The sequence below is a fragment of the Vipera ursinii genome (genome assembly GCF_947247035.1).
Source record: "Vipera ursinii genome assembly, chromosome: 7".
In the NCBI taxonomy this organism is placed as follows: Eukaryota; Metazoa; Chordata; class Lepidosauria; order Squamata; family Viperidae; genus Vipera; species Vipera ursinii.
Genome location: NC_139521.1, coordinates 64775694 through 64792389, shown reverse-complemented (window position 1 = coordinate 64792389; position 16696 = coordinate 64775694). Strand labels below are relative to the sequence as shown.

The window sequence follows — 16696 nt, the reverse complement described above, 5'->3', positions numbered from 1 at the left end:
GGCACAGATGTGCTTTTATATCACCAACTTTTGGCTGATCTGGAAAAAAAAAGTGAACCGTGCATTTTTGGGAACACACTAGTGAAAAAGAAAAAAAATATATATGTCAAGAATACATTGTTGGGAGCATCAATCAAAAATGGGGTGCCCCTTCCAGTCTGACATCCTTTTCTTTCTCTCTTCCTTTATTGTTTTGTTCCCCAAAAGCAGACTGCAAGTAAAAGATAGATCTTATTAAATAATTTAAATGAACTCTTGCAGAGGGGTTTCGAAAGGAGTCCGATGGGCTGCCTGAAATAAGCTGGAGAACCATATTTGACCCTAGGAGAGCAGGTTTCTGTATGGTAATAGAGGTAGCCCTTGACTTACAACCGTTTGTTTAGTGACAGTTTGACGTTACAAGAGCACTGGAAAAAGTGACTTACGACCATTATGGCATTCCCATGGACATGTGATCAAAATTCAGATGCTTGGCAACTGGCTCATACTTATGACGGTTGCAGTGTCTTGTGGTCATGTGATCACCTTTTGTGACCTTCCACCAAGCAAAGTCAGTGAGGAAGCCAAATTCAATTAGCAACTGTATTGCCAACTTAACAGCTGTAGCAAGGAAGGTTGTAAAATGGGGCAAAACTCACTTAACAAGTGTGTCACTTAGCGACACATAAATTTTGGGCTCGGCTGTGGTCGTTAAGTCGAGGACTAGCTGTAGACTGATTCACCAGTTTTCCCATTTGTTTTGAGCCAGTTGACCTCTTAAAGGATCCATGACTTATGATTAAAAACTGCATTATAAAAACATTTCCAAGCTTTTAGGCACTGCTCCAACCACCGTGTTAATTTGTAGTCTATTTTGGAAAGAAGAGGGAACCCAGAGTATTGAATTTATGTAATCTCAGGCCCATTAACAAGCCTCCTGAGGAAATATTTTGGCAACTGCACTGCTAAAACACATGAAGACAAAATACAGAGACCGAGCAGTTGGAGAACCTCAAGAAATCCTCACTGCCTTGTTTGCTTTCACAAGGGGGAGGGCTCAGGGTGTCAGTGGGAAACAAGAAACAAAAAACAACAGCATACACTGCAGAAGTTCACCCACAGAGTATGTAAACGGAGCCAAGTTATGTTAGCAACTGAGGCCTGCCTAAATAAATGAATGAATCCATCCACATACAAGAATCTCTTCACAACAGACATTATTATAGGCAGTCCTCCTCGATTTGCATCAAGTCAATGGGAAATCTGGCAGGGAACGTCGCAAACTGCTGCTGCCTGTCTTTCATCTCTGGGGGCTGCCTGAAAGAAATGCTTGCCAAGGGGAGCTGAATTCCTGTGGCAGGGTGCAGAAATGGAGCTGAAATCCTGAAGACTTCAGGTCCATTCCTGCGCCCTGTTGAAGGAGTTCCTTTATGTGCATGGAAGAGACCCAAATTCCTTCAACAGGCAGCTCTTTCAGCTAGCCCCAGAGACAAGTGGAAGCCGAAATTCAAGCAGAGAGTGGAGAGATGGTATATTAAGAAGTGTGCAGTGCCTTCGATGGGTGGAAGAGGTCTGGTGCTGGCCACTCACGAGTGTCTCTCCAGTCAATGGCTGAAAATCCTGTTTGTATTTCCATATTTTCAACTCCTGAATGAATGATGTTTCCTAGGCTTTCCCCTACCCTCCTGAGACACCCTGCACTCCTTACCTGGAACTCTATCCGCTTAATGACTCACAAGATTGCTAAATGGCTACATTTCAGAGTATCAGGATTGGGGGTGGTGGTGGTGTCATTGGAGAAGCAGTCACATGGGCATCTCACTTAATCATTACTTTGGTCAAAGAACAATATTTCAGCCCCAGTTGTGATTGTAAGTTGAGAACTACTAATACAACAACAGTTAATAAGATCTGGGAACAACTCATGAGATCCCAAAAAATGTAAAGGTAAAGGTTCCCCCGCACATGTGTGCTAGTCGTTTCCAACTCTAGGGGCCGGTGCACATCTCCGTTTCAAAGCCGAAGAGCCAGCGCTTGTCCGAGGACGTCTCCGTGGTCATGTGGCCAGCATGACTAGATGCCAAAGGCGCACGGAACACTGTTACCTTCCCACCGTAGTGGTCCCTATTTTTCTACTTGCATTTTTATGTGCTTTCGAACTGCTAGGTTGGCAGAAGCTGGGACGAGTAACAGGTGCTCACTCTGTTACGCGGCACTCGGGATTCGACCCGCCAAACTGCCGACCTTCTGATCGACAAGCTCAGCGTCCTAACAAATTACTTCATGAATGAATGCAGCAACATCTCAAAGAAAAGGAGCAACAAGCATAGAGAAAGAGAGAGAGAAGGGCATTGTAGTCCACTAGTAAGAGGCAAAGGTGGCGTCTTCCCTCAACCTTCAACACAAGACAATGAAAAGTTTAAGTAAAGTCACTGAAGTGCTCTCTTCAGAATCAACTACAGTAGTTCCAGAGATTAACAAGAGTCCAGAGAACCACATTTTCAGAGCCTCTGTAGGGGGAAAAAAAGCTATTTTGATTTACGAATATCTCCTGTAGAGCCATTGGGTAGCATATCCAAGTTGCTTCCTGAAACCTCCTGTTCCTTTCCTGACTTTTCTTGTTTTGTGCAACAGGAAACAAAAAAAAATCCACACACAACATTTTCTCAGGTGTCAATAAGCCAAATATATTTCCATAGCAAGCGTGGCTGATGCAGGAAAAGTCTAACCCTGTCCACTCTTACAATGACTCTTATGTTACCAGGCCAAATTAATTTTCTACAGAAATTACAAACCAAAACATTTGTCACTAAGGTCATTTTTTATTACTGTTCCTGCTATGATAACTACTACAATTATTACTACTAGTATTACAACAATTACTACTATCACCAAAAGCACATAAATCTTGAGTGTGATATGCATTATGACTCAATGGCAAAAATTACAGAGCTTATAGTAATGCCTGCACTTCACAATTCCATACAACTTTTAAAATATGCTGATCATATCCACTATTCTTCCCGAAAGCATCAGTTTTGATTTCAATATGGGGAAAAGTCCTTGAGAAGTTTAGTTTGCTCACAAAACTAATGCCAATGCCGTAATGAAAGATTATGCTACTCAAGTCCATGTATATACACCCAAATGGGCCACAGTGCTTTACTGGGAAACCGTTTCCATTTATGGTAGTCTTATACTTAATATCCATGATACTGAATTACTGCTTAATGAAAGAATGTAGGTGTCTCACTTACATCGTTGGCATTGATATACATGGCATGCTAAATCAAGCAAAAATATGCAGGTTTTTCAAGAGCCACTGACAGTTTTCATAAACACTGTAGACTTCTGCTTCCCATCATCCTTAAGTGACTGGAAATTAAGGGTATTGGAGAAAACAGCCTTCTCTCTTAATTACTCCTAGTGAGATCTGCATGTCTATTTGCAAATATTGGGTTGGTGTGGGATGAATCAGAAAGTTTACTTTATTGTCTAATACCCAACAATCCTATTTTTGCTCTGATACTGGATATTTCTTTTAGCCTTAGTTTTTATAAATTATCATTGGTAATTCCTCATGATACATTGTGTGCATGGAGAGAGAGTGTCTTTGTTTTAAATGGAGGAATACTCTTTCATAGAGGACAGGAAGGCCTGGAGGAACGTTGTCCATGGGATCGGGATGGGTTGGACACGACTTCGCAACTAACAACAACAACAGCACTCTTTCATATGGACTTCTTATCAGGCACAAAGAATCACAATGACATATTAAGTTACAGTTATGCTGATTTATTGCTCATGCCTATGCACAGTAATCTTGTCATCTCATGGTCAGCACTAAATTGGCGCTAGATAAGAATTAATGGAATTCAAGAGTAATTGAACTTAGACCATTTATAATAACATAACTCCAGGCTGATACCTCTTTTGACTCCGCCCCCAGACTCTGTCTGTCCTTTTCCTATGCTTCTTCCTCAAACCCTCTAAAACAGGGGTGTCAAACTGCCGTCCCCCGGGCCGGATGCATCATGCCAAAATCTCGCCCACCCCATTGCCAGCAATTGAAAAAAAGTCATGATATGTTGCAACATGTCACATGACATTGCGAGTTTGACACCAAAAGTCACGATACATTGTGACACGTCACATGACATTGCGAGTTTGACACCCGTGCTCTAAAATAAGAGCAGCATGGATGCAAGTTTAACTTTCCAGTAAGAAGCTGAGTCTTGTAGTATTAAAACTTGTAACTCTCCTGAGAAGTTATCTGCTGTAGATTCAGACTGATAGAAAAATGTACTTATTCGCATACCATATAGTTAATGTATAGAATTCACAATATAGTTGTATGTTCTAACCTTGGCTTTTCAAAGAAGGATGAGATCTGCATCACAAGCATACAGTAGTGTGAATTAGAATTATATCCAATCAAGGTCACTGAACGTTCTCAATTTTTCCCCAGCTATTCTATTTTTGTGCCATCATCATCCAAAAAAGTCATTATGATAAGTCTATTTCAAAAACAGAGGCCATAACAAATGTACCTTAAAGAGGTTCCTTTACACTTATATTTTTAACCAACTTTTCAAGCTTACTGTTATCTATGTGGGTTATGTGGTTTGGTTGTGTAAAACTAAGGGTAGGAAAAGCCATCCCCATCCCCGATTATGTGTGTCCGTGTGAGAGAAACTGTGTGCATGTGAGTGTGTAAAGACTTGTAAAGACGTCTTCATTCTAAATTCAGCCACATAATTTAGGGAAAAGTTTATGACGTTTTCTGGTTTTTCCAATAGCCATATGTCCATTTCTTGTCACCGCACTCTAGGTTTCTAAACTAAAACCAGAATGGTGCAAAGAATGGCACAAAGCATAATCAAAGGGCAGACACTAAGTCTCTCACGGAGACAAAATAGCGATTATGTTAAGCTTTACACGAAGACACCTCGGCGAAGTTATGACCGCATTTTTTAGCTGCTGAAGTGGTGTTTCCACAGAACAGCAAAAGTTGTTCTCTGCTGTACTAGCAAGCAAGACACAGATTAATAGGTTTACATTACAAGGACTCGGGTATTTTGGCTGAACTCCTAAGGATAAGATTGATTTGAAAGTGGAACCAAATGCCCAGGGAAGGGACAAGCTTTCATTGGATACATTCAAGCCGAGGCTAGACAGCCATCTATTTTGAATCCTTTAATAAGAATTTCTGTTTGAGCAGAGGTTGCTTTCAACCAACCTAAAAGAACTCTTTTCCAACGCTATGATCCTAATTTAATCTGACAAGACAATTTCACCATCACCACATTTGCCCCCCCCCCCATTTTCAAAGATAGCAAGCTAGAGGTGGTTCCTTGCCTCTGGTTTTCAAGGCAAATAAAGACAAACCACATACTGTTAAGAGGTTCAATGCATCCTTTCATTTAATATCCATTAAATATTAATACCAAAGTAAGGTTCTACATTTAGGCAGGAAAAATCAAATGCACAGGTATAGTATAGGTGGTACATTGCTCAATAGTAGTAACTGTGAGAGAGATCTCGGAGTCCTAGTGGATAATCACTTAAATATGAGCCAGCAGTGTGCTGCAGCTGCCAAAAAAGCCAACACAGTGCTAGGCTGCATTAACAGAGGGATAGAATCAAGATCCCGTGAAGGGTTAATGCCACTTTACAATGCCTTGGTAAGGCCACACCTGGAATACTGCATCCAGTTTTGGTCACCACGATGTAAAAAAGATGTCGAGACTCTAGAAAGAGTACAGAGAAGAGCAACAAAGATGATTGGGGGACTGGAGGCTAAAACATATAGGGAATGGTTGCTGGAATTGGGTATGTGTAGTTTACTGAAGAGAAGGGTGAGGGGTGACATGATAGCAGTGTTCCAATATCTCAGGGGCTGCCACAAAGAAGAGGGAGTCAAGCTATTCTCCAAAGCACCTGAAAGCAGGACAAGAAGCAACGGATGGAAACTAATCAAGGAGAGCAGCAACCTAGAACTAAGGAGATTTCCTAACAGTTAGAACAACTAACCAGTGGAACAACCTGCCTCCAGAAGTGGTGAATGCTCCAACACTGGAAGTTTTTAAGAAGAGACTGGACAGCCATTTGCCTGAAATGGTATAGGGTTTCCTGCCTGAGCAGGGGGTTGGACTAGATGACCTCCAAGGTCCCTTCCAACTTATTATTATTATTATAAGGCAGCAGGCTGATGATTCTTGAGACTACAGCAAGTGGTAAAGGGAACTTTTTTCTTCCCACACATCCCCATTCAGTTATAACTACTACCTGAATGTCCCAAATATACTTTTTTTCAACTGGCCTTTGTTTTTCCTTAAAGACATTTCTCATCCAAGATGCTTGTTCAGAACTGAAGAAGCTTTTTGAATGAGAAGTGAAAGAAACGTCTTCAAGGAAAAACAAAGTCCAGTTGCCTTTTGAAAAAAGCACATTTGGGACAACCATGACCTGGATAACTGAGAATCTCCACAGACATTTAGCTACTACATGAATGGTTTTAGGGACGCGGTGGCTCAGTGGGTTAAGACGCTGAGCTTGTCGATCAGAAGGTCGGCAGTTTGGCAGGTCGAATCCCGAGTGCCACGTAACAGAGTGAGTGCCTGTTACTCGTCCCAGCTTCTGCCAACCTAGCAGTTCGAAAGCATGTAAAAATGCAAGTAGAAAAATAGGGACCACTCCGGTGGGAAGGTAACAGCGTTCCGTGCGCCTTTGGCGTCTAGTCATGCCGGCCACATGACCACGGAGACATCCTCGGACAAGCGCTGGCTCTTCGGCTTTGAAACGGAGATGAGCACCGGCCCCTAGAGTCGGAAACGACTAGCATGCATGTGCGGGGGAACCTTTACCTTTGAATGGTTTTACAGTAGCAAAGGAGCTGGGACAAAGAATGTATGTCAGAAGAGGCACATTTAGGAAGCCCACTGATGAGAACAGGGAAAGCCAATGATCAGCAGAGCAGAGGCCCAATAAGCCAATATCTGACCTGACAGGAAATGATTTCCCAGGTCTGGAGCTTCAGATGAAGCCTTCAATTCTTGCAGTACTTTAGAAATAGGAATTAAAGACTTTACACAAGCAAAAGAGGCGATGCTCACCCATCCGGCTGTTTTCTGCTCCCCCTGTTTAATGAGCAATCTCACAAAAATGAATGAAAATGGGATTTACACAAAGCGCCACCAGAACTGTTGCAAAAAAAAAAAAAAGACAAGGAAGCCTGTAAAATCTGCAGTTCAAAAACAGATCAATAATTCTTTTTCCCTTTGGAGAGCCAAGATAAAATGTTTTGACAGTAAACTACTAAATTATTTGAACACCAGTTGTTATGTAACTGTATCCAGCAGATTGAACATCTTGGTTGTATATATATATTGTAATAATGTTTGCAAGCATTCAGGATTCATCTAAAAGCATAGCATTACCCAGATACTTTTCAAAAGTAATTTTTATGTATTTGGCTGCAATAGTTGGCCAGTAAACACGCAGCTCCATCTAGCTGCCCTCACTGTACCACGAATTAAGGGATTACAGGGTCATATAAAGGCAGTATTGACAATAGTTGATTCATGATTAAACAGATTTTTAGCAACAGGGTCTTGGGCAGTCATAGACTGCTGCATAGGCTGACAGCCTGTTCTACTTCCAAAATCCATTGCTCTCACCCCATCTCTCCTTACTTCCTGCCACTTTTCAGAAAGACACAATTAGTCAGGTTTTTGTTACTGGCAAAAAGCCATCTCGCTTCTAAGTAAGTTTTTCCTTTCACAGTATACAGTTTGTCAAAACCGTCCTGGGAAAGCAAAAGAGACTTCATGCTGCTAAAATGCCAGTTTTTATAATGGGAAAATAAGAAAGTACAAAGTAACTCTTAGGGCATTTAAGAAGCTTGGAGCACTGTGATTTTCAAAATGCGTTGTGTGCATTCACTGGGGCTCTACCAGGACTTTGATTTGATGTGCCACAAAGCTTTACCCCTGATGAACCTCAGCAAGTCAAGGTTTGGTGAGCAGACCTCTAGAACAGCCACGTACAGTGTGAGACCCCAATCACATATTGTTATTCGGAGCCTTCAATGTAGCTTGAGTGCTCCACAAAAGGCTGCCTTGATATTTTAGCCAGACAAATGGGGAAAATTATTGTACAGTGGGATGCAGTAGTTCAATTAATTTTATTTCGTTGGCCTCATGTAGTGTAATTTTAGGTTAAATTAAAAGAATTTATGGATTTGTTTTGGCTATTTTCACTTCTTTCACCAGGTTCTACTTACTTAGGAGAGAGGTTCTCAAGAGGGTCTAAGACAACTTGGCATGACCAACTTGGCATGGCCAACTCACCACGGCCAACTCACTGTGGAACAAGAGTTACACTAATATCAAAGAAATGGTGGAATAAAATTATTTTTAAAAAGGTGCAAAAGAAGGGACAAAATGAAATGTGAATGACAAAAACTAAAAATATTATTTTAATTATTTAAATTGAATTGTTGAATTCAATTCAACAGCGAGTTGTCCCAGGACGAATTGGCTGTGCTGAGTTGGCCATGGTGAGTTGGCCACGCCCAGATGTCCCTTTGCATTTTCAAGATGCCAAACAAGAGGAAAGTGCAGTCTTAAATTTGGAAGAAGAATATATACCAAAATTTTAAAGAAACTTATGAAACTCTTTTGAATTTCCATCAAAGTCATAAAGTTATAAAGATCACAAGTTCCCTATTGTGTATCAAAAGATTTGGTAGAGGACCATGCCATAGATGTGCTAAATTACCACATTTGATGTATCTAAATCTCATCAGCTGCCATAGGTTGGTTGTATCATTGTTCTTTTTAATTGCTTCATATTATATTTGCAACTGGTTGCAATCTCTCATATTTGTCACAGGTAGCATATTTGGAAAACTCTGAACTTTTAAAAATCATTTTGAAGCAAGGTCCAAGCTTTGTTTGACCCCCATAGTGCAGCATCGTTAGTGTTAACGATCGATAGATGCATACTTTGGTACCAATGTTTTTGTTGCTTTTTTTGCCAGAAGCACATCAGTGCTTCAGAGACAGAGCAGCCTGGTTAAGTCAACTATTGATATTGGCAGTTGCACCCATTTTTTATTCCTGGATAATTGAGCCAAGATTTTTAAATTGATTAACCTGCTCATTGTGAGCTCCATCAAAGTAGATGGTAGCACTTATCAACTTCCTTGTTGACTAATATGAAAAATCACACTCTGCGGGTTGGAAAGCACAGAGATCAGTTCCAAAGAAAACTTGGCTGAAGCATGGGTAGGGAGGTCTAGCAAAATGTAGGCTCAATCTGATGGAAGCAAACAACTGGTCCATAATAAATAAAAATGGAGAAATACTCAGTGAGACATCAGCTGACTCATAGCACCTACAGCCACGTACTTGTTACTCTATGGCAGGGTGTCAAACTCGCAACATCATGTGACGTGTTGTGACGTATCACCACTTTTTTCCCCATTGCCGGCAATGGGGTGGGCGTGGTTTCGCCATGATGCATCCAGCCTGCGGGCCGGCAGTTTGACACCCCTGCTCTATGGATTATTACCAGATATAAGAGCTTCAGGTTCAAGTGTCAATAGAAGTTTTGATCTGTTTCTCCCACTGGTTGGAATGAAGTCTTAAATCAAAACTGTGCATCTCTTCAGCCAAGTTCCCTTATTTTATTTTATTTTTTGTTCTGAGCTCACACTCCAATTCAATAAAAGGTGAGAACTAAAGCAAGCATTTTATCCAAATTTATGTTTACTATGAACAGGATAGATGTAGGTTTATGATATTCTTGTGAAAAACTGATGCTAGCAAATGTCCTATGCCAGTGGTGGCGAAGCTTTTAGAGACCGAGTGCCCAAACTGCAATCCAAAACCCACTTATTTATCGCTGGGTGCCAGGTGGGCGTGGCCCAATGGGTGGGTGTGGCTGTGGTGGTCATGGAAGATTGGGTGGGTGTGGCCAAGGTGAGTGTGGTCACCTCGATGTTGCTCGTGGGGAGGGAGACCTGTGGGGCGTGGGCAGGGTTGGGGGAGCTCCAGGAGGTGTCTGGCAGGTGGGGCGGTAGGCAGGAGACTCATCCTGTGGGGTGAGGCGAGGCAGGCTGGGGGTGCCATTGCCATGGGGCAAGGCAGGGGCCAGGGCGGCTGCTGCCTGACACCATCGGCCCTCGCACAGAGAGGCCAGCGAGCGCATGGGGGCCAACGGTGTCCGTCAGTAGTCACAGCCTGCCGGCCCCTCAACAGGCGCACTCTGGGGCTCTGCAGCCCGTCGCCAGCAGTTCAGAGAAGCCGCCTCCGAGATGGATGGTCGGCCAACAGCTGAGGAGGTGATGCTGTGGGTCCTGCCTGGGAAAAGGAGAGGATGCGAGGCCAGGAGGGACGGGATGGCGGGGAGGGAAACCAGCTGTGCCGGGATGCATTCAGCCACGTGGGACCTCGGCAAATTAGCAGGCAGCTGGTTGAAGAGGGACAGTTGCCACCCCCGGGGCATGGCATGGGTGCCCAAAGAGAGAACTCTGAGTGCCGCCTCTGGCACCCGTGCCATAGGTTCGCCACTATCCTATGCCCTGCCAGATTTAGGCTGAGAAATGACTAAACCCTAACCCCAAACATTTTACCTTCTATAGTTTATAATTTTATCACTTTTTTTAAAAAAAAACCCAGCAGATCCTTAATGCAAGCTACTTCCTTTGCTCACACAAAAGAGCACGTTCTTCAGAGATAGGCATGTGAACATGATTCCAGAAAAGTGCTCTTCTTTCAGAATAATTTAGCTAGAATCACCATAGATGACAGAAGTTGTGATCCTACGCAACCAGAAGGAAAGGAGAAATAAATCAACTTAAGGAATGATCTCTAATCACTTTGACAGCACTGTCAAAATTATCCAGCACAGGTCCCCCTTGTCCAAACCAAGCCTTACTTACAAAAAGCACATGGCTACATAGGGTCCATTCGAGGATACCTAGACAATATTCCAAAACTTACAGTATTTTGCTATTTGGCTAAACTACGGTGATTTAAAGGTTTCTGAGGAATGCTAGCTGGCACTAATATTCTCTGTTGCTCTGTTAACTATCACTGAAATTCACTTAGTTTTAAACATTGCTGTTTCTCAACTTTTCAAAACGGTAGGTCATTTTTAATTTCTTGAACAAAAGCAAGGTAATTAAAGTAAACACACACACACACACACCCACACACCCAACCACACACACACACACACACACAATCACTGAAGATCAATAATAGAAAATGCAGAATAAAATCCAAGCCTATGCAAATTCTCAATTCTCTCTTAACTTCCATTTAGTTGAAAGCAGCACAACCATGTTAAGTGATGGTTAGGTAGAACAAGACTTTCTATAAGTAGTTCTCCTGTCCTGATCAATCATTCCTTTCCATTTCAGGTTCCCCTTTACAGGAATATTTATTTTTATTATTAGATTTATATACCGCCCTTTCCCGAAGGACTCAGGGCGGTTTACAGGGTATTTAAAACCAAACCAATACAAAAGTTAAAAACAATTAAAAAAGATTAAATTATCCCTAAAAAATAAAAACCCCAGTTAAAAATTCTCAGCCTGGGCCGGAGAGCTCAAAGAGCCAGGTCTTCAGGTCCCGGCGGAATGAACGAAGGTCGGGGACGGTCCTAAGCTCCACGGGCAGCTGGTTCCAGAGGGCAGGCGCACCCACAGAGAAGGCCCTCCCCCTGGGTATTGTCCGCCGGCAATCTTTTACCAGTGGCACCCTGAGCAGGAATATACACTTTAGAGTTGTGCAGTACTTCAGATTTGAAGTAAAATATGCTTTGAACAGCAGGGGATGTCCCAAACAGCACCCATCTACAACTCACTAAAATAGCTGCATCATTTCCAGAGATCATACAACTGCACTAGGCATCTTGATGTTAAATAAAAGTTTTCATGGCATGCAGACAAAACAGGTAGCAATAATTAGGAATAGTGTTCTTTAGCTAAGCTACTTATAAAAGAGGAGCATGCATATGGCTGGAAACAAAAATACAAACAAAACACCTAACCTGGATTTGTTTAATTCAGAGAAGAGAAGATTAAAGACAGGGATGATATTGCTCATGAAATAACTATGGGGACTATGGGGTTGCAATGCAGGAGAGGGAGAAGATTTGTTCTCTATTGCTCCAAAAGGCAGCAGCAATAGAGGGGGTTTTCCCCCTAAAATTGAGAGTCTTGATGGTGTCCATTAATTTAATACTGTAAATTTCCATTTCAGATTTTACTTGATATCCACCACATTCTCAATTTTTCTACCACATTCTCTCTCTCTCTCTCTCCCTCCCTATCCCTATCCCTCCTTAGAATTAAACAAGGGAAACTAAAGTATTTCAAAGCAGAGTGAACTCTGGCATCATTTTCATTTCCAAGAATATCTCTGAGTGCCTACTATGTTCTCAGAAAACAAAAATGGCTGCTCATTTCTTTTTTTCAATGTGCCAATCACTTTGAGCAAAAGGCAATAATAAGTAGAGATAGGACAGGCTCTCCTGCAAAAGCATGGTGAGAAGAGTAGACAGTGGGTAGCATTTTGATCAATTAGTGCTTTGTAGCCAGCATACCTGTGATGATTACTCAAACTCCCAGCAGGTATTTTACCACAGAATGCAGATGTTCTCAATATTCCAAAAATGTCCACCAGGCCCAAAAGTTGTGGGAACTTTTTCCCCCCCAAGAGTTGTTTGACAATGGTGGTAAGTGTTATCAAATCTATAAAATTGGTCATGAGACTTAATAATGCTAAACTGGTAACATTTGCTTGGTTTTCTAAAACAAATTGCTGTCTTCAGAAACACAGCAAGCCGATCTTAAAACTGCTAATCGGTGAAGATTTAACTATCAGATAAGATTAGGAAGGAGTTGTACGTGTTCTTTTATAAGCCTTGCTACCTGAACTAAAGACCTCATGATTGTGAACTTCCACAATATAGTTTAATATCTAACTTCATTTTGTTTAATCTCACAACAAAGATTGATTGAGGAAACAAACACATCATTTTCTGTATTCATGTTCTTTCCCAGGAAAGAGAACACATAAAAATCCAGAGCTACTGTCAATATTATGCTACTGTGTGAGAAGCTGAAGAGTTTAATAAGGAGAAATTCTGCTCCAAGTACAGAATTTTTTATACTGGTATACTGTACATTACATCATTGCACTTGGTTGATTCTGAAAAAGCTAAGTAGGGTCACCTCCAGCTAGTTTTTGGATGGGAACATCTAGGAAAACCAGGGCTTATTTATTTATTTAATTAAATTTCTATACCGCCCTATTCCCGAAGGACTCAGGGTGGTTTACAGGGCTAGTCTGGGATCTTGAAAAATATCCCAGAAGATTTTAGTTACTAAATAAACACTTAGGAGTCAAAACTCATCCTTTATTCTTTATAAATTATGAAATGGCTTTATTTGCTACATGCATTTCCTGTATTTCTATACCACTTGGATCTTTCCCAAGTATTCATAGCCATTTACAATTTTCACTACTTGTAAATTGTATATTATATCTGCTATTCATAGGGACAAACATGTGCTTTTCAGTGATTATTGGAAAGGTTGATATTGTTCTGTATATAGAACACAAAGATCTCATTAACCTCAAAAGAAATCAAGGTTTTTGGTGTATCCTAAACACCAAAAAGATTCATTTCCCTATCAAACTTAATGCCTAATATCTGTGGCTGCCTCTTCCTTATCCTTTCCTCAAAGATGCCCTGGGCAAAGTCCTGGTTGATCTCGGTGTCTTTTGCCACCGAGAACAGGAACAAGGGCTTCAAGTGTTAGGCCTCTCAACAGGAATTGAATACGCCAGGTTATGCTTTCATGAGGTACAAAACAGTGCCATTTCTTAAAAACCAGGATCCTTTTTAATGTTATGCTCTCAGTTAATACTGTCCATGGGGTTTTCATGGCAAAGATACTGGAGTGGGTTGCCATTTCCTTCTCCAGTGGATCACGTTTTGTCAGAACTCTCTGCTATGACCTGTCTGTCTTGGGTGGCCCTGCACGGCATAGCCCATAGCTTCACTGAATTACACAAGCCCCTTCGCCACGACAAGGCAGTAATCCATGAAGGGATTTCCTCCTGGGGTGGAAAGCCATGGCAAATCTAGACAGCACACTAAAAAGCAGAGACATCACCCTGTCAACAAAAGTGCGTATAGTCAAGGCTATGGTTTTCCCAGTTGCAATGTATGGCTGTTAAAGTTGGACCATAAGAAAGGCTGCGCGCCAAAGAATTTGAACTATGGTGCTGGAGAAGACTCCTGCAAGTCCCTTGGACTGCAAGGCGATCAAACCGGTCAGTCCTAGAGGAGATCAACCCTGACTGCTCTTTAGAAGGCCAGCTCCTGAAGTTGAAACTCAAATACTTTGGCCACCTAATGAGAAGGAAGGACTCACTGGAGAAGAGCCTAATGCTGGGAAAGGTTGAGGGCAAGAGAAGAAGGGGACGACGGAGAATGAGGTGGCTGGATGGAGTCACTGAAGCAGTAGGCGTGAGCCTAAATGGACTCCAGAAGATGGTAGAGGACAGGAAGGCCTGGAGGAACGTTGTCCATGGGGTCGCGATGGGTCAGACATGACTTCGCAACTAACAACAGCAACTCAGTTAATAAGTTCAGAAGGAAGAAATACCTGATGAAAAGTTAATTATATACACTTGGTATTTCATGAGTTATCAGGGGTAGGCAACCTTGGCTCTTTTATGACTCGCGGACTTCAACTCCCAAAATTCCTGAGCCAGCAGGTTGCCTACCCCTGAGTTAGCTAATGAAAATATTCCAAATCGATGGCTCTACTTTGGCAGTTTGTGACACAGACAGAGAGGTCACTATAAGCCTCTGAGTTTTCCATCTGTGGCCATTTCAATGGATTGGAAGGAGTTTTTTTTTCTGGAGCACATAGAGGTGGTTGGCTAAATTAACTGCTTCTGATGCCTGGAAACATTGGCTGTCCAAGTGCTGAGGTGGCTGACTTATGCTACGATATTAACCCCTTGATTTCCATGGGGGATTGAAGATTCAGGGATGGTTGGAGGTTGTTCAGCTTGGCTGCAATTTCATTTAATCATTGCAATATAAAAATCAACATTTTTGCAGTCAGAAAGCAAGCCTCCTGGAAAGGTTTAGTGATGTTGTGTGTGAGTGTGTGCGTGGGAAAGCTTGCTCCAGGGCGTTATCTCCTTGCTGTGGGGAATGATTTGGGCTGTCTTTGAAGAGTTGAGAAGATAGCTTGTGTTCTGGCTGGATCCTGCATTATTTTAGTCTTTGGAAGCAAAATGGGTCCTGATGCAGCTCTCAGTTATTTTCACCTTGATCTATCTGTACTTGTGTATCTGGAAGTGTGTTTCTGCCTAAAAGATCACCTCTGAGTTAATGACTGAAGGATTCATGCCATTTTTCTATTCCCTTTCTCCCACTGACCTCAGTTCTACATCAGGCCCTTAATCTTAATGGCGCACATGGCCTCCTACATTCATTCCCAAGGCCTTTTTCCTAATTAGCAACAAAACCCCACATCGCTACAAACTTTCTTCTGCCTCATCTTGCCATCTCCTCTGCACAAATGTTTGTGTACACACACATGGTTGTGTGGAGACAGGGAGTATACTCAAGACACAATTGCTGGGGAGAATCATGTTATAAGCCCGAGAATCAGCTGAGCTATCAGAGAATGGTGACCACTATATGTGTATGTAGGGACGCGGTGGCTCAGTGGGTTAAGACGCTGAGCTTGTCGATCAGAAGGTCGGCAGTTTGGCGGGTCGAATCCCGAGTGCCGCATAACAGAGTGAGCACCTGTTACTTGTCCCAGCTTCTGCCCACCTAGCAGTTCTAAAGCACGTAAAAATGCAAGTAGAAAAATAGGGACCACTACGGTGGGATGGTAACAGCGCTCCGTGCGCCTTTGGCATCTAGTCATGCCGGCCATATGACCACGGAGACGTCCTCGGACAAGAGCTGGCTCTTCGGCTTTGAAACGGAGATGAGCACCGGCCCTTAGAGTCGGAAATGACTAGCACGCATGTGCGCAGGAATCTTTACCTTTACATGTGTATGTACACGTGTACATCCGTACAAATGTATGTCAGCATGCATATTTAAAGATAACTGTTATGCAGTTTATAACTGTACTTGAGGGACTGTCTCATTCTACAGGGATCTGCCCATGCCAGCAGGGGAGGCATCTGCAGGCCCCATTGACCTGATTATTCCAGCTGGTGGGGTCCAGGAAAAGGCCTTCTCTGCCATTGTACCTGCTCTCTGGAATGTCTTGCACCCCACTGTGAGGTCAGCCCCAACCCTCCTGATCTTCTGTCAGGGCCTAAAGCCCTGGCTCTCTCAGTTAGCTTGGGGCTCCAATGGGGAGCATCATAGTGGAGGTGGTTGAACAATTAACAACAGATCGTACCTCCCCTACCCATCCTGCCCCCGCCTTTTCCATCTTTAATTGGATCATAGCGTCTGGCTTATAATAACCTAGTTATGTTTTTCAGTGGGTGGGTGTTTGTGTTTGTGTGTGTATGTGTACTTACAGTCTTCTGTGACTGTAAGCCGCCCAGTGTTACCTTGTGGTATGATGGGCGGCTAATAAATTTTATAAACAAACGGTGTAAAATAATACCAACGTTCATAAATTGTTCATTGTTTTAATTTTCCT

The 16696-nt window shown here is 42.4% G+C and overlaps 1 protein-coding gene across 2 annotated transcripts in view; it reads right to left on the bottom strand.

The window, feature by feature from the left end:
- Positions 1 to 16696, bottom strand: part of FAM13A (family with sequence similarity 13 member A) — a gene marked incomplete at its 5' end in the record, with an annotated part of 153741 nt that overhangs the window by 99308 nt on the left and 37737 nt on the right. The gene's annotated exons all lie outside the window — the stretch shown is intronic.